This window comes from Ochotona curzoniae, unplaced genomic scaffold (assembly GCF_017591425.1).
Source record: "Ochotona curzoniae isolate NIBS_2020 unplaced genomic scaffold, NIBS_Ocur_1.0 contig_43, whole genome shotgun sequence".
Taxonomy (NCBI): domain Eukaryota; kingdom Metazoa; phylum Chordata; class Mammalia; order Lagomorpha; family Ochotonidae; genus Ochotona; species Ochotona curzoniae.
The window spans coordinates 35093022-35112448 of NW_024466218.1; the positions used below are offsets into that span (position 1 = coordinate 35093022).

The 19427-nt window shown below is 39.3% G+C and overlaps 1 pseudogene; it reads left to right on the top strand.

Annotated features, from left to right (window-relative positions):
• The first annotated feature begins 15911 nt into the window (after positions 1-15911).
• Positions 15912-16441, top strand: LOC121159589 (annotated as a pseudogene).
• Positions 16442-19427: the final 2986 nt, after the last annotated feature.

A 19427-nucleotide genomic window follows, 5' to 3' on the forward strand; every position in this document is an offset into this window, starting at 1 on the left:
ACTCCTGGCCTCATATGTGCTTTCTCCATGGTTCTTCAATTTTCTCAACAATGAATGCATGGTACAAAGACAAAAAGTTTAATGAGTATTTCAAATAAAGAGATGGACAAGGGTGAGTGGGAGGGAGGAGGGAAGTGCACGTTAAGTAAATTGAAAGCCCTGTCTTTGGATGTCTTCCCAGCTGCTCCCATTGCAGGAAGCCAGTCCTGTGACCTGTCCCATGGACTGCACAGGCTGACTCCTCAGCCTTCCCCCGGTTCTCCTAATGCATGGTGAGTCAGTGAGTTTCCAAGTGTTTAAATGATAACACCCCTCTCCTAGAGCTTGTGCACTAGCTACAGTCTTGAGCTTTCAAGAGAATATCTTTCTTCTTATGCTTGAATTAAGAAATTAAAAAACTAATGAAGTCTTAAGAAATATTCAAAAGAGCTTTTGATATTTGAGGATTATGTTGAGTTTTTCACAACATGTAACACACACATGCTTATTTTTAAAAGGTGGTGGGGCTGAAGGCTGAGCAAAGATGTATTATTACATGTATATGTAGGTGATGTCATTGGGTCAATGTGCGACATACTGGTTTGTGAATTGTGTTGTAGTGAGTAAAATGTATCATGATGTGGAAATTGAGAAAGTATTGGGATTAAATTTGTTGCTTAATGATATCGCTAATTGAATAGCTATTAAGATACAGTGTTAATGATTAAATAACTTGAAAAGACTATTGCCTTCATGATCACTAGTTGTCATGTTTAGTGTGTGGCAAATCATATAACTTTGTTATAACAAAAACTAAAAAAAATTAAACTCAAGTTCACAGGATTAACCAGCTATGTGGTCTTAGCCACAACACTTCCAAGTCTGAATTGTATCTTCCTGGAAACTAAAAATTGAAATTGAGTGGTTATTTTGTATTACATCCTGGGTGGATTCCTAACCCGATTTATCTTAAAATCATTGACCACACAGTAAGGTGATTGCACCGGGTTATTGATTGGATTCGGGTGCTTGTGTGTTGGGAGGTGTCTAGGGCACAGCAGATGCTTCAGATCTTCCAGAAACGTGCTCCTTCCTCGGTTTCTTCTCCCGCTCCCCCAAGGGCATGGTCCTTGTTACTTGCTTATGAAGAAAGTTAGAAGAAGACAAATACTGCATTATGTTTTGAATTGATTATTAAGCAGCACGGAAGCACTTCAAATGTAATTACTTACTTTGCTTTCTGATGGGCTTGTTGGGTAAATTGCATTGCACAGAATTGTTTCATTAGATGGTTTTTTTTTCCCTTTCTGCTTTCCTCATCTTAAAAATAAGTAATATCAAGATGCATAAGTTAGGTGTGTGCACATCGCTGCTGATCCTGGGGGTGTCAGAGGATTAGACACAGAACAGGATGGCTCTTTTCCCATCTCACACAAGAGCCATCCATTCAGCTGAGAGAGACGCAGATACTCTCCCAGGGCACCTCGGCGTGCAGTGCAATATCGGTCTTCGAATTAGCTTCTAATCAGGAGAAGCAGACAAAGTGACGTGTTTCAGCCTTGTCTTTTTTGTAGCCAATTACCCTAGTCTCCTAGTGTTCATGTCTTCCATGTACTTTCTTTAATTAGCACTTTAATAGCTCAGCTTCTGAGGGTTGATTCAAGAGAGAGCGTTCCCAAGGCTGCCAAATGGTCACAAGCAGGAGGTGATTAAATTTTGTCTCAAGCACCAGGCATCTGCATGCATCCTTTGTGTCAGTGTGTTTTGAGGTGTGCTCCAGTCACTCTGACCAGGGCAGTGCAAGGCTGTCAGGAGCGGCATTGGAAACCACAGTCTACATTCTATTGATTTGGATCAATTTTTATAATAAGGTTCTTGACTCTCCATTAAGCACTGACTGGTTTGTGTCAGATGAGGAAGAAATAACATTTGTGCAATTTATGCATTGATTATTTTATTAGTTTGAACCAGAAAAAAAACAAAGAAAATTGCTGTGGTTCTAATTGTTATTAACCCTTCATGTATTAATTATGGATGGGACTCACTGGAATATTCTTTGATTAGGATTTAGCCGTTTTTGTTTCATTCAGTGATTCCATTTATCAAAGTCATATTGATAGTCAATTTTCAAGTGGGGAGAAAGTCTGATTCTAATGCATCGCATAGGATTCGATGCACTCGTTTTCACAATTCCTTGTTAAGAAAAATAACCAAAGCCTCTATAGAAATATTTAATGTTTCTGAACTTAGGAAATTAGCCAATGATAATTCCTTAGTTTTACTGAGGGGCATAAAATAAGGTTGTTTTGTATTATGGATGGCATATTATATAAAACAGTTTTTTGCTTATTAAATACTTGGGCTTCAGCAAAACACACTTTCTGTTGGAGGTGATATTATTTCTTTGCTTTAACAAGTAATTACACCTAATTTTGTTTGACTTAAAAGTTTCCCATCTAGTATCTGCAAGCCCAGAGCATATGTGATTTAAAAAACAAGATAATAGGTATAAGCATGTACTGGAATTCTCTCACATAAAATTCAAGTAATTGAGTGTTGATTTTTTTTTTATATTCAACTTAAATTTCAATGACTGTGGAAAATAAATCAGAAACTTGACTGGAGAAGCCAGTGAGTGTTTCATGAGGAGAGACTCCTCAAGTGCTGAGAGCTTGGTAGCAGTGGGATGTATGAGTTGGCCTGTTCCTTTGTGCTGTAAAAGTTGGCAACGGTATTAAGATGCTTGGAAATGGTATTTTTAAAAACCAGCACTCATTTTATCGTCCCTGTGAAAATAACACATATACATTTAAAAAGATACAAAAGTAAACTTAAAGAAACTTTCCAAATACTCTGAATTCACACATAGAGACGTTCATCATTTCCATGGATGCACGCAGGATCCTACCTAGTACAACACTATTTCAAACTGTTTCTAATCACAATAATGTCTTATTTAAATATGGTATAAATTTGGTAGATAGTGTGGAATATAGCAATTAAGAGTATTTTGTGAGTATAAATTAAAAAATTAAGAGTATTTTGTTTGAGTATAAATTAATGATGAGTCAGAATTTGTTACATTTAATTTTGAATTTAATTAATGGCAAATATCACACTAAATCCATTCTAATTTTTGCAAAAAAGCTGTGAAGTACACACGTCTTTTATAAACATTCACAATAATTCTAGTACCAAAGATAAGAGGCTTAAGGAGAGGTAACTAATGGGTCGTGTTACTTTAATAATACAGAGGCTTGAATCTAGGCTTAGGTATTCAAACTCCACATTTTCTTGCTGTATGGCCATCTGCCAGTATTTCTGGATTCTTATCTTTCGTCAGCTGTACATTTGTGACCTGTCAATTTGACTATAAGAGTTTTGATCTGTGACATAGTACATATAATGCTTTGATACATTTTTGTGCAATTAAACTTTTTTCTTACGTTAAATTCCTATATTTGGTTCTCATTGCAGTGCTTGCCTCCAAATAGATTACTACAACCTATATGTTCATAATATTGCTACATCCCAAAAAATAATGTTTTCTGGTAACAGTTGAGTAGACACATACAGCTACTCATCAGATATCTTGAAATGACTAATTACAATTCCTTCAGTTTAATCAAACTTATGCAAAAGCACCAAGAACCTCCATAGAGTAGGCGGAATTTTGCATTTTTATTTGAATATAGTATTATAGCCTCAGAAAAAAGTTCAAGAAACATTGCAAGAACTCATGCATGTTTTCAATCAGAATCCCTGAATGGACGCCCAGTGAACTGGTTCACTCCCCTAGATGACCACAGTAGCTGCAAGAGGCTTGGCTGAAGCCTGGAGCCTGGCACACCTTCAGGGCCTCCCGTATGAGTGACAGGGACCCAGGACATGAGTCATCTGCTGTTGCCTTTCCATGCACATTCACAAGGAGCTGGATCAGAAGAGGAGCAGCCAGGACTCTGTCCAAGTGCTCCCACGAGATACCCGTTGTAGGAGGAGGCTTAGTCAGCTGTGCCATACAGCATCCTCATCAGTCAGTGACGGCATCCTTTACAGCTGAGTTTCAGGTCAGTTGTTTTTTTTATTTTTTGCATTTAGTTTTCATGTTCCCTTTTCTCTTGCCTAATCAATAGCATGTTCTTAATTACTTTAAATACTAGAATCAATGACAGGATAGCTATGCTTGTCCATTTTTTAAATTTTTGGTGAATGTATATATAAGTGGCTTTGTCTTATTTTGAGTGTGCTATTCATTGACATTTGAGATCAGTTTGTCCCCTTTCTGGTGGTGGAAGCTGCAGTTAAGATGGTGGCCGTCCATCTTACCATTGAAACGTTAATATTTTCCATTGCAAACAGTCAGTATGTGGTAAGGTGAAACCTTGGAGACTTGAAAGGCCCATTGCTTTTCAGGATTTAATCTACAGCTTTTAGCATCTGTTGATGGTTTTTGCTGAAATTAGTGTTAGAATGTTGATTTAAATTTTTTCTCTCTTAATGCATTTCTATTAGGAATATGTTTCTGTTCTATGTAATGCAAATAATAGTGTCTCAGCCATGAACTAAGCGTGAAATTAGAGACTTATGGAGATTGTTGGACAATGATCCTTCATTGTCGTCTGGTAATGCTCAATCGTGTTGCATTTGGCCAGTATTAGCCTCTTCACACTGGCTTCTGTAACGTTTGGACTTAGGTTCATTGTTCTTTGAGCACTTCTTTGGCAGAACTTATTTTAGAATGACTTTATATCTTTGCACTCCATCCCTAAAACTGATTATTTTTTTTCGCTCTGAGAATCCTTTAATGGACAATGGCATTTAGAAACCAAGATCTGAGTTAAATGCTGAGAAACATGTCTTTCATGTGTATGTGTGTGCGTACATATGCTTATATAGACATGCAAATCATATCTGTTGCTAACTAGGCAATGAAAACTTTGAGTTGTAAATACTTCAGTTCCAACTGAACAAAGTTCACCATCCCCTGTATGCTTCTCAGCAATGCGGAGTTATCTTGTTCTCATTATCAGAACTATATGTACTTAGTTTTTCTTGCAGGATGCCTGGGGAAGTAGTTTTTGAGTTGTTAGACTTTGCTTGACTCACTTGCAAATCAACCCACGGACACCACGCGTGTTCTTTATGCTTGCTTCTCTGTCAGTTGTCAGTCTGCTGTGAGAGACTTTGATCATTCAGGCATGGGTTAGATGCATCTAACACTTAGGTTTCAGGGTTTTAGTGATTCCGGGTTTTCCTTTCTGCAGGTTACCCAGGCGGAAGGGTCTAAAGGCCTCTCCCCTTTTTGTTTGTGACTGGAGATCTACTGTGTCTCATTTTTTTCTGCATGTTTAGATACAATGTTGACCTCATTGACTACAATGTGCATTTCTGCAGTTAGAAATGTTCTGATGGATCCAGCAATCTAAAGGCAAGGTGAATCCTTTCTGGTGTGGCTGGAAAGATTGGTTTTCATTTATAAGTGAATTTTGGCTTTTCCAGGGGGACTTCTGGGAGAATGCATCTGACTTCATTATTGGTCATTTTTTTTTTCTGAGAAAGAGGTTTTCATTTGCTTAAATTTGTAATTTCAGCACCAGAAAGAATGCATGCCTGGGACATGCTGAATTGTGAATGCACAATCTTTAGAGTTTTAGTCTAATTTTAATTTTCTCTTTATTAACAACCACATCTTCCATCTTGCAGACCATCGTTCTTTATAAACCTCACATCCAGCTCTAAGAATGGTTTGATCTGTAGCTGTTACACATAGTTTTCAAATGTTTTCTTTTTCTTTGCCATGTTAATGGTATATAATTGCGGAAATTCATAAGCAGATTACTGTGGTCTGTAATCATAGTTGAATAGCCAAATATTTTTATTTTGTGTATATGCATTGGCATCTGAACTGCATGGTGCTTGGAAAGCAGTGTGTGGAGAGTGGTTGAGCAGTGCTCATTATGCAATTTTAATGATGTTGATCATTTTAACAGTCAATTATCAAAGTAGGAATGTATCTTTATATTTTCATGGTCGGTTGAAGGTATCTTTAGAGTTGTTTTTTGCTTATCCTCAAGTTGTTCTCAGTTACAAAGATAAAATTCTGCGTATTGTAGGTAAAATGGGGTGGATCACTAATTAAAAAGTGATAGGTGACAAGGCTAACATGGTGAAGACAGTGGTGAGTTAATGAGAAACACCCCAATTCTCAGGTTCAAGATCGCAGGTGTTCAGAGATTTAGAAGTTAATAGCAGGCTCCACCTGGCTTGGTGATGACCTAAGGCAAAATCTCGTGGTTCAGAACGATGGTGATACTGGTGCAGATTTTATTCAGTTCTTCATTTTTTTTTGTTACATCCCAGCAACCTTATATCAGCATTTATGTATCTATAAACTTAATGTAGCAGTTTCACTTCTTGATCTTACTTCACTATGTGAAAATACAGATATATAAAGATATATAACAGAAATGTTCACTGAAACATTTGATATCATAATACAGTTCAGAGAAAAAGATAACCAAAAAGATAACCATTGTAGCATTTATACACAGTGGAGATGTATGCTCACAGCGACACGGCTGCTGAAGGGACTGGCTCTGAATAGGGATAAGATACATTTATCTGCTTTCATGGCATGTGCAGTGAAGAATGCTGTAGATTAGCATGAGACGGTAATCCAAAATATGTAAAATGATACCCACAAACATATGTACGCGCCACACACACACACACACACACACACACACAGAGTCTCTGCCAGTACATAACTTTGATTCTTAGCTCTTCTCCATGAGAGAACATTTTCTCTGGGGATAAAATCAAATAAGGTCAGAGGTGATACTGGAGAATTTGCGTTTTTGCCCTCTGGAAATCTCGTTTCTACAGCCCACCTTCCATTTCATGCATTTCTTTCTCTCAAGCTTCTCTTCCACTTTTGAGCCCTGAGAAACACGGGGATATAATCCCACCTGCCCTACAGCATGTCTCCTCGCTGACAGGTGCCTTGGTCCTTTTGTCTTTCCAGGAAAATTATTCTTACTTATTTACACACCCAATTTGATTCAACACACTTCTAAGATTAATTCTTTAGCCATAATTCTTTCCATGTTTTACATATATGTTTTTAGTTGTTACCAAGTCACATCATACATGAGCCACATTCTTGCCTGACCCAGCTCCAGTTGTTCTCCAACTCACTTCATTTTTCTGTTGTGCACAACAGCATAATTGTTTTTCATGGTCACTTGTTTACTTATCAAATAAAACTTCTCTGTAGCTGATTCTTGCATTGTTATTTCTGTACTAAGCTGAGCAGAGAACTCACCAAGCTTTGCCAGTAATACCTTGTATGGGATTATGGTAGCCCAAGCAATATGTCAGTGCTTTTAATGTCACCTTTGAATCATCCAGTTCTTTAGTCATGTTTTCTTTTTCCAGAAAGGAGTGGTAATTTAAACTTTGTGATTCTCAGTGATCAGTTCATTTGTTTATTAACTGCATTTTGCACAGGTTCAATCCACCCTTCCTTGAAAGGCCCTTTGCATTTAGGTTTGGGACAGCCAAGCTTCTGGTTTTCTTCCTATTGCACTAATCTCCCTACTGAGTATGTTTTGTGGGATGCTGCTCACCCCTGTTACTGATCTTGGAAAACTTATCTCTTTGCCTGTTAGCAGTATCTGTACATGAATTGATTCCAGATACTCTCTGGCAAACTCCTCCCTTGAATGGGATTCACATTGAATGCGTCTGAAGATGACCTCTAGACCTTCTACCAGAGTCCCACCCCCCCCAGACTTGCTGACCACAGTGCCTTGGATTTCCTGACTCTTGCCTGAATTTGCACCCTGTTTCATCTGCTTTGTTTTGGCTATCGTGGTAAGTCCTAGAGAGAACCACTTCCAGTGTCTTTTCAGCCTCCATCACAGGTACTGCAGTGACCACACGGGAGTTTGTCTTCTCCTGCACTTGTTGGCTGTTAGCTCATTCCCAAGGAATGTGCCGTGCCTGCTTCTCAAAGTCCTCCCTTCTTTGGGAGTCATCTCTATGTCCCTCAGGGCCTATGGACATGCTTTTCTTCAGAGGAATCATTTCTGGTTTCGTCTTTGCTGACTTGCCCTCTATCCTCACTCATTTCCTTGTTATTTCTCAGATACTAAGTTTGCATTTCACTGCCCCGATCCCTGTGCTTGATATTCCTGTTACAAGGAAAACATTGCATTTTCTTCTGCTCTGCATGGCCCGTGGCCCCACACGTGTAAAGTCCATGCACAGCGACGGCTGCACTGATGAAGTGCTGGAGCTTACAGGGTGCTTCTTGCCGCCAGGATTGCCTGTCCCCAACCCAGTTGTCACACTTACCCTTTCTGAATAGATGCAGTGTTACTCATTTTCTCTTTTTCCAATACTGCATATGTGCCCTGTGTTCAGGAACTTCAATGCTGCCACAATGGTCATAAGCAGTGATTTAAACAGGTATGGAGGATGGGAAACCATTTATGCCCGAGAACTCATGAAAGTCAGATGTAGATTTCTGCTTTTCTACATAGATGACTTTTGGTGAAGGAAACTGCTCATGAGATAAGGGTCCATCACAAGACTAACAGCTCCTTGTGTATTTCTTCAGGGATTGGCTAAAGTGAAAGTGTCTCACTCCTGGGAAAACCCACCTCAGGAGACATATTTTTGTCATCAGTTGTCCATGTTGTATTATGAGGGGTCTTCATGCTGTATCAGTTGTCCTAGCTATATCATGAGGAGCCTTCAGGCACCTGCTTGGCAATGCCCCTGGATGCTGCACTGGCCTCCCCTCTAGTTACCTGTCTCCCTGGATGTATCACCTGTATTTTTTTCAGCTAAGCAAAGCCATTGAAGTGTCCCCACTGGTGTCACCGTGTAGACTTTCTGCATGACCTTTTAGACGTGCTCCTCTCTGTTATCCCCCTGAACGTATCCTCTGCCTCACAGTTCTGGTGCTTCCTATTTAAAATGGTCACCAAGTTCTCAGTGTGGGTCAAACCCACATGGAAAAAAAATCAGTGTTCTATGAGGAACTATCAGTGAAAACCAGACTCTGTGCTGGTAGCTGCTGTTCTGAATGGGTGATATAGATGACTTTATTAATTCAACATGGTAATTTTACTAAAACATGGTGTATTTTGAAATTTAGTATATAGGATTTGTAAAATAGATAAGGGAAGATTAAAAGATTTTGTAAAGCTTTTCTTTCAGTTCTTATTTTTATTTGCTTATGATATATAAAAGTGCTGTATTTAAAAGGTTATGGTACTTCATCAATGAAAATAATTTCACATTAATTTTTTTGTTCAGTCACAGTTGGAGAGAAAAGCAGAGCATAAACTCATAGCTAAAGGATATGTTTAAGAAATTTTAAAAAAACACAATCATTCATGATAGACATTTGTCATTTTATTTACTAAGAAAAATAAAAGTATTGGCTTACAAAGAAGACTGCTTCCACTTTGGTATCACAGCCTTGATGATGCATGTATTTCTGATGCAGTGACTTCATCACAGTTGAAGGTCACACTGCAGGTGTTAAGGTCAGGGACAGGGAAGGTTTTGGGTGAGCAGATAAGAACCCGTTTGGGATGTTACGGTCCTGTGTCCCAGTCCCTGCTTGGATTCTGTGTACTCTGCCTCTGATCTGCGTCCCTGTGAATGTACCTGGGGTTACTGGTCCTGGCTTCACCTTGGCTCAGCGCAGGTTGTTGTGGATGTTTGTAGAGCGAGCCTTCAAATGGAAAATCAATGTTCTCTCTGTCTCTGCCTTTCAAATAAATTGAAAAAGAAAGTGCAGTTAGATCTGTTCAGTGGGAGAGCCATTGTTTCCGAGTGACGGCTCCCAGCCATCTGTGGCCACCTGGATGGAGGCTGCCTGCAGGAAGAGCAGATGTTCCAGGCGGCTAGAGGCAGGAATTGGCTATTGTGTGGTCAGTATGGCCAAAGCTTTGCTTGCTCACTTTTTCAAAACAGCCGGAGCTCTTCCCCCAGCTCTGTGACTTACCACATCATTTAGAGCAGACATTTTTAGCCTGTTTGTTGCATTTTGCAATTGTTCCTTCACTGAGATTGATGTTGCCAACTATGGTTCTAACGAACTCAGTGGTTCCAAGGAGAACTAGAGGCATCAACGCTCATGCCAGAAAACTGTGAAGACTTCAGCTCATCCCTCTTATGAACCTTGAGGATTTGGCAAGCACACTTAACCCACGGCTTGAAGGAAGATAAGAATAGACTACAATGGAAAGAATAGAGTAGGAAACCAACAAAATCCGTGAAATGAATAGTGGGTTTTTGAAAGTATCAACAAAACTTCCAAACCTTCAGTTTGGTGGGGGAAAAAAAACATAAAATATTTCGGAAGAAGCAGCATTTCCTAATTTATGCAGTGAGAGTTATTATGTTAGAAACATTTATTCATAACAGAAACTTAAGTATTTTTCCTGTTTCTAATTTGTCTGCAAATGTTTATGTATCATTAGTTTTATTTTTATCATGTGAAGTTTGCCATATTATCGGTGAAAATGAAAATACAAGAAATGGATGTCTGTCTGCCCTGCAAATATTTGGTTCCCTCTCAAAAGGCTTGTGAGGGCCCTGTGGACTCTGTTCGTCATACCTAGGAGTGTTTCAATGGTTTGGGGGCTTCAATCATCCATGTAAATCTTTACATCCATGTAAATAACAACTGAAATTATACTTGGATTAAATTGGGGGAGAATTTACATTTATGTTTGTTGAATGTCAGTCCCCTCCTTAAATGTATATTTTGCGCTGTTTCTATAACCTATAAATTGCTGCAAAGCATTCTTTGGTCATCATCTTTAAGACGATTCATTGCTCATGTTTGTTTTACAAATGTTATCTTTTCATAGAAAAGCTATCCCCCTCCCCTGGGAGCGGCTCCCAGTGTCACATGAAGCAGGTGCACATGTAAGGCTGTTCCATCATTTCTCACGTTCTGTTTGCCCCTGTCCCAGGCACCCCAGGGCACCTTCCTCTTCCTGTTTCTGCTGTTTGTCCTGCTTTTAGCCTTATATTTGGAGTTTTATATCATATATCATTTATATCATTAAAAATAATTTCCATTAATTTAATTCGGAGATCTTATTATCTTTTTCTGGTTTGTGGTATATTCTATTTTTGCCGTTCATTTAATTGAAATTTAATAACCAAAAAAGTCAGTTTCTTTAGTTATAATTGTTATGAAAAATATTTTTAAAGATTAGAATATAAAATTTCATGCCTATGTGAAATTAGTATAGTCCATCTCATTAAATAATAAATAGGTCCAAAAATATAAATACCATGTATAAGAAGGTTGTAGAAATGGTAACTGCACATACAGATAGATAAATCTCATATGTTTACGGAAGGAAAGACTCACCATGTGGTGAACACACCCTTTTAAGTTTTCTTGAAGCTTTAAAATTATGCAAATGCAGCAGAAGACAGTGCTTCTTTTCCCATTTTTTGGAGTGATTGATGAATAGAGCAGCTAATGAGGGTTGCTCCCCTGGGCATGCGTGAACAGGTGCTTTTATGAGACAGCTTGAACAAGGACAAGGAAACAGCACATTAGGAAATACTAGCCACTGTCAGGTCATGTCAAGTTACAAGACTTAGCATAGTTTGAACTTGTCTTTTTCATGATGTTTGGGGATTTGCCTGTGATCTATGTCCTGACTTTTTGGGGTTAGATCACAACATAGCTCTTGTTTGGTAATGTACAACTGGAACATGACTGATTCCACGTTAGCCTGTTGCAGACAGCAGGAGCTCAGGGTACATCATTGACCACTCCTAACTTTTATGTAAAAATATCAAATTGTAAACTTCTGAAAAAAATCCTCCTGTGATGTGAACTAAAGTTTCACTTATATGTATGAACTTTATGAGAAGTGTTGTATTATGATATTGGGTTTTCCTTTCCAACAACAGCCTGTAACTGCGGCACCTATTTGCTGATTTTTAAACCTCTCCAGTGAAATTTTATTGCTTCCCACTTATAGATTTTGTATGGCATCTTAGATCTATTTCTAGATGCTTTATGTTATGTTTTTTGAGTAACATCGACTGTTGAATTTAAATCATGATTTAAAAACACCTACATGGTTTCTTTGCTTCTGAGAATGCATTTACTACAAGACAAAATTTCTATTAAAAATCAGAAAAAAATCAAAAGCACAGGTGAGGGATGCGGAGTGCTGATGACTGTGAGAGTCATTCCCTCACTCTGACGCAGGTTAAATCTCCGAGCTTGTTCTTGGTCAGAGCAAGTGGCGACTATTTATGGATGAAAGTCATGGAGCTTTTGGGAAAAATGGGAGTCCTGGTGCTCTCAGACACAAGGTTTGTCAAATGTGCAATACCATTACTGGATTCAGAAGCCTCCTGAGAGGAAGACAAGGGAAGAAATCAAACCTATACAAAATCAGGTTATACCATCTTGCTACGCCATGCCCTTTAGGAATCAAAAATTCTAAGAAGGTCTGAGAGCTGCAGCAATGGTCAATCTCCTTGGCGAGTTGAGTGTGAAAGGCTCAATAGCTTTCCACCGGCAGATATGTTCTGTGAAGACATGGGGAGGAGATAAGGAGCAAGGCCTCTTAGCTAGCAGAGACTCTGCAGAGAGACCTTTGACGGTTAGGGAACAGCTTCCAACCTGCAGGTGTTGCTACCTGGGACCTTGGGTAAATGCTAAAGAATAGGTGAGGTGTGAGTCTCATAGCAAAACCAAAGATCTGATACTGTTAGTATAACTGGGTATGTTTTCTTTTAAAAAAAATGAACCCACATGAATGGGGTACAATGAAATATTGCAGTAAACGTATACATCATGTCTCAAACCAGGGTAATGAATATATCTCTCATTGTTAGCTTTGAGGATTTTGAGTTCATGTATATATGGTGAAAATAATGGGTGAAAATTGGAGGAGATTTGCCATCATTGCCCTTCATGGTGAACAGAAAGTTCTCATTAGTATCTCAAAACTTCTTAAGAATCCTATTCTTAGAATAATAGCAAAGTATGCCAAGTGTTATGAAGACTGCACCTGTTTATGGTGTATCTTTTTCAAATTTTGAAATTAAGGTTATGTTGGCTTCAAAGCAGGAGTTTTGAAGAATCCCCTTCCTTTCAATTGTTTTTATTTTTTATTTTAAAAAATATTTATTTGTTTGAAAGGGTTGGAGAGAGAGAGAGAAACTTCCATTAACTGATTCACTCCCCAGGTAGCTGTAATAACCAGGGCTGTGCCAGGCCAAAACAGGAGCCAGGAACCAGGAGCCAGGAGCTTCATTTGTTCTCCCACACGGGTTTAGGCATCTGAGTACTTGGGCCATGTGCAGCTGTCTCTCAGGACATTAGCAGGGAGCTGGGTTTAGAAATCTTTAAAACTAAATTTTAAATAGTCACTATCTTGAGAGTTTTAAGAGGTTAAAATTTATGAAATGCATTGCTAAAAATTTGATATTTAAAAGTAATATTAAAACGGTGCAATCTGTGTCCTGCCGCTGTGACTGTCCATAGTGGATTTCTCGCTGCTACAATTTTTGCCACAAGTAATGTGTTTTATTTTAAGAAAATATTTCCTATTTGACCATTTTACAGGTAATGACCATCTGTGAACTGTCAAGAAAATGTAGTAAATAAGCCAATATATGACCATTTAATTATTCATTTTCCATTATTGATTTTCTGCCCCTTGAGAATAAAAGCAGATGACAAAACCATGCATATATTTTCAGTGAATTCAAAGAATAGCTGTGATATCAAAAAGAATGTAATGAGAAAGGGAAATATTAAAATAATGAATTATTGGACAGCTTAACAATTTACTACTATAATTCATGCTGCTAAGAATAACCAGACATTTGCAAGTGATCATATGGATAAATTGATCTGTTTGTGACACTAAGTATTTCTGTCAGATATGTATGTATGAAGTACTTTTAATTAGGACTCCTTGGATGTGTTGCATATTTGAAAATATGTTTGAAACTTCTGCAGATGTTTGATAGAAAGTTGATATTTATGCAAAGATTTTCTTTGTCACTTTTTACTTTAAAACATACGTCGATTTAGAACCTCACTGAAAAGAATTCCTTGTCCTAATGCCAAAAGAGACATTGTATTGTGTGTTCATCCATGTGGAGAGTTATAGTGTGGGTTCCTAAAAATTACACTATAAATAGTATTGCAGGTAGTTAAAATTCCTTTTTTTTTTTAAAATAATAAAGCTTTTTTCTTTTTTGCCATTTTGACATATTAAGGGAACATACTGAAATATGTATGATCAAATTATTCAAATGTTGCTTTACCCTTTTCCTACATATTTGGAATTTCTCATTTCATTAGAAAAAAAATCTACTTAAGTAACTTCCGTTTATAGTTATCAGGAAGATAATTGCTCATGCAATAAATAACTTGCATTATCTAACTGAACTTAGAGCCAGTTTACACAGGCACCTTAGTGGATGAATTAAAATAATCCCAATCATGAAGGTTCTGAAATTGGACTACCTCTTTTACTGAATTTTCCCCTGATGTCCAAACTGAAGACCCCCTTGTTTTGTTGATCCATTCTTTTCCTTGAATGTTCCCCGTCTCCTGAGATTTAATGTGGCTCTGGTCGAACAATTTTAGGGCCTGCTCTCAGAGACTTGATCAAACCAGCACAGAGTGAACACAGAGCAGAGAACTGTGTGTCATATAGCTGGAAATGCTCACCAGACAGATGTTAGGTCTTTCAGCTAAAGAAACTCGGGCACCATAGAGGTTTATATATGAGCAGGCTCTTTTTTAAGCATGAGTTCTGGTGAATGTGAAAAGCTGAAATGAAAAATCTGCCCTCACATGAAGACCTAATTCTACATCTCTGTGTCTTTCTGTCTGGCGGCTTTGCCCCATCGAATCTGTAGGGCATCCCCTAGACACCTGCTGCAGGGGAAAGTCTGAGCATCACTCTGCCAAAGATGGTAGCTTCCATCTTACTTTGCAGCACACAAAGGCAGAGGACTACTCTTGGTCCACACACAGCTATTGGCAATGATGAGCACAATGTAGCAATAGATACACGTGATAGAAGATTCAAATATAATGATTAACTCAGAAAGAAAAACAAGAAATGTGCACCAGGGAGTCAAGAGCCCGACGTGAGGCTTGGTGCAGCAGTCTGTGGAGAGGTGAGCATCCCTTCCTTGTGGGGCCTGACTCTGGAAGCTCCTTAGACCTGGGAGAAGGCAGTCAGGTCACGGCTTTGTGTAAAGCCAGCACCACCTGCTGTCAGGCCACCAGAAATCCATCAATCTGCTGCCCTTTGAAGTAGCATGACACTCGGAGAAAACGGAGAAAACTGGAAACTGGAGCCTACTCATCCATGGCAGTATGAGCTTATACTTCCAGTCTGTGGGGAGGAATCCAACTGTTGAGTGATTGCAATGAAGATATTCCCGAGTTTGTGGATCCTCAGTTCCCTGCAGAGGCACTGTGGGCATGCAGAGAAGTTTTTACAGTGGAAATGTAAAATTTCTATGAAAAAAAGGCCCTGTGGAGGAAAAAGCTCCCAAAATTAAAATCTGCTGTTTATACAAGAGAATTGATGAATTAAAACAAAAATCAGCATTTGTGAGCAACAAACTCAGACTATTCCAAGAACAGGAGACAATAGAGCTGCAGGGCCATCATGCTTAAAGAAAAAATATTCTTAGAAACCGAGGGAGGCGTTGGGAGACCCGCAGACCTGTGTCTCGCTTCAACAGTGTTTGAACGGAGCAGACCCAGGGACTCTTTCACTGACTTTGACCGCCTTCCCATCCCTTCTCTAGTTAACAGCCTCTGGAACCACTTGGCGGCCGTGTCCACCTCCTCCACCGTTTTTTGGGGTCATCTCTTTGGTCGCCTAACAATCATGACCTCCCAAATTCGTCAGAATTATTCCACCGAGGTAGAGGCTGTCATCAACCGCCTGGTCAGTGTACACCAGCAGGCCACCTACACCTGCCTCTCTCTGGGCTACTACTTCGACCACGATGATGTGGCTTTGGAGGGCCTGGGCCACTTCTTCCACGAGCTGGCAGATGAAAAGTGTGAGGGCGGCAAGCGTCTTTTCAAGATGCAAAACCAACGTGGTGGTGGCGCCCTGTTCCAGGATGTGCAGGAGCCACCCCAAGATGAGTGGGGCAAAACCCAAGGTACTTTAGAAGCTGCCTTGGGTCTGGAGAAGAACCTGAACCAGACCCTTGGGTTCTGCCCACACAGACCCTCATCTCTTTGACTTTCTGGAGGAAAACTTCCTTGACGAGGAAGTGAAACTCCTCGAGAAGATGGGTGACCACCTGACCAGCATCTGCAGAGTGACCACCCCCCAGGGAACCCAGGCTGGCTCGGGCAGCTGCCTCTTCAAAAGGCTCACTCTGAAGCACGACTAGGGGCCACAGAGCCCAGCAGCCACGGGAGGTGGGGCTCCCCTGCATCTCCTGGTACCCCTGTTTGAGCCTAACCACCTCCTCCATCCCCCAGAGCCCTCTCTTCAACCGTGGACCAAATGGAAGTAAAAGGTTTTTGCTGAAAAAAAAATCCTATGAAACCAAAAAGTTGCATGCTGAAAGTTTTACCACCATCAAGGTCCTCTGGTACCTCTTCAAAATGAGTTTGCAAAGAAAAAGGCTTTAGGGCAGGGTTTTCAAGCTCAAATCTCACAAATCAGTTTTGTCCACGTTGCTAAAGTCAAGTCTCTGGGAGGTACTATTTGGTTTCCTGAGTAATATGGGACTTGCTGGAAATGGCCTTGGCGTGGCCCTCAGAGCACAGGCTGTCCACTAGACTCTATTCACATAGCATGTTTCTGATTTGGGACTATGCCACCATTCAGACTAAGAGGGTTAGGTCAGGTTTATGAGAATGGTGTGTTGCTAAGCATCAAACATGTTAGACAGGGTCTCATATATAGTGATTGACATACAAGCAACTAAAAATAAATGGGAGAGACTACATAGACTTAAAATGTGAAATAATCCAAAGTGTAAGAAAAGATTTAAAAACAAACTGGGTGCTACAATTTACTTAAATTTACAGATACAGGGAAACTACACATTGGATTAACCAAGAATGTCAATTATTGAATTAAAGTAGCTTGGAAAATAGAATTTAAAAATGAGTTGGAAGGCAGAATGGAAGAATCCACCTGAAATGTCCCTTTGAGGGAGCAGTTCATACCCCGTGGGTTTGCATATTTACCACCTATTCTGGCAAGTAGCAGCAATATGTCTTGTTCTGACAAACCCTATACATTGTAACACTTGCTTTGGAGGAAAAAATTGGTCTTCAGAAATGGATGCTTTTTTAAAAAAATGCATTGGGCATTCTTTGGCTAGAAGCCAAGAAATCAGTTAATTAATACTTCCAAGAATACTCCGTGCACCAGTGCTAGCAAAGGAGCCCACTTCCTTGTTAAAAGCATTGCCAGGTTTTTTTTTTTTTGTCGAAAAAGACCCAGGGTCACAGACTTACATGAAGGGAGTTAGTAGGAATTGTCTGATTACAAATATATTCAGGTAAGATGTTGGGGAGGGCAATATGTATGTGGAATTACAGAGGAAAAATGAGGATTAAAAAAGAAAAACTAGCCAAGTATGGATATTAACAGAAAAGCATATTGGGTGAGAGTTTCCATTTCAGTAAAACGGAATCATTTTAAATGTGAGAATTATAAACAAAGTATAAAATGCAAAGCCGTAAGTATTCACAGAAGTCATTAAAATTAATGAAAATATTTTTCACCTCAGTTAGCATTGTTTTTCTCTTTTCATAAAATTCTGACTTAATATTTTCTTACTAAATATAACTGTTTTACTGTCAAAGAAAACAGAATAAATGTGCCTAAGCTAAAATAAACAACAAACAGGAAGCGAGGGACTTACTTTTCAGGGAAATTGTGCTGTGCCAGATGGCTGGTGTGTTAACAAGAATATTAAAATGGTCTTCAGTGACTGTCCACAATTCACCATGATCTGTTAAATGCGACTGTTGGAGAGGTTTAGGGACTGAACGTGCGGGAAGAAGCCGTGTTGCAATCATGCCATGAATATATACAATATATATATGATGTGCATATTCATGGACTCATTCTAATTTTATGCAGCTTATTATAAAATATATACACAATTATAATTCCATAATTATCCCCTACCCCAGATGCAGTGTGCTGCAGAAACCAAAAGGTGTCAGGAACCAGCAAAATTCTCTGGCACCTCTTCAAGATGAGTCCTGAGCTGAGGCGTAGGACAGGGTTTTAAAGCTAACATCTCACAAACCACTTTTGTCACGTCTTGAAGTAGAAGCTGAAGCTGTAAAAGCACAGACCAGACCCCGTGTGCTTTCCTTCCAACAAAAGGAATTCACTAACTTGAGGGATGGCCACACTGGCCCTACATGATTCTTATCAGTGTCACCTGCCCCTTAATGGTCAGTATTACAGTATTGGCCAGTATAACTACAGTTATGGGACCTGTATGCACACTGGAGGCCACCTGGCTGGAATGGGTTCCTTAAAGGTCACAGTATCGACGACCAATCAAAAGAAGGTCAGAAGCTTTGCTGTCCAATGAGGAACGTTGTGCATGCACCTTTCAGCCCCAATTTTTTGTCTGTAAGAGCCCTCGTGCCTATTTCTTTGGGGAGCCTGGGAATTAAGCAATAACTGCCTGGTTCCTTGCTCTGTGTTTTGCAATCAGCACATATTTTGTTTTTATTTTGATAATTATTGCTGTGATTATTTTCCATGATACATTTCTGTAGATATAGAGATTCTCCTTCCCCCTTTGCCTTCCTCCCTCCCTCCCCATTTTCTCCTCCCACCCCCCCCATATTGTTACAGTAATATAGTCCTTTAGAATAGTTACAAGTTTAACATTCTGGTATTTAAGTATATTACGTTGTCTGGAAAGGAAAAATCTTATTTTCTCTCTAAGACACGCTTCATGCAGTAAATAGACAGTCTTCCACCACCTCCATGCCAGTGTGGTGACCTTCTGTGTGTCGGCTGAGCTGACCTGACTAGGGATTCTGCAGTGCTTCCGAGCAGTTCAGGGTGGTGCTCCGCCACTAAGTCAGGTCTCTGGATTGTGCTATTTGACTAGTATGGAACTTGCTGGAGATCCCAAATTACATTTTATTCTTGCAGTTTGTTTAACTTGACTCTGAGAAATATTTTAATTTCTTTAAATTCTTAATTTCTCATATTCTTTTTCCACTAATGATGAAATCACTGCGTTGGGTTGATTAGAGAAGCAGGCAGGTAACATGGAATTCTGAGATGATGTGGTTCAACTATGAGATATCACAAATGGTGGAAATGATGTGTGTGAAAATGATCCCGGGTATAAACCACGTAACATGCTACATACAATCACGTCAGGAGTAATTG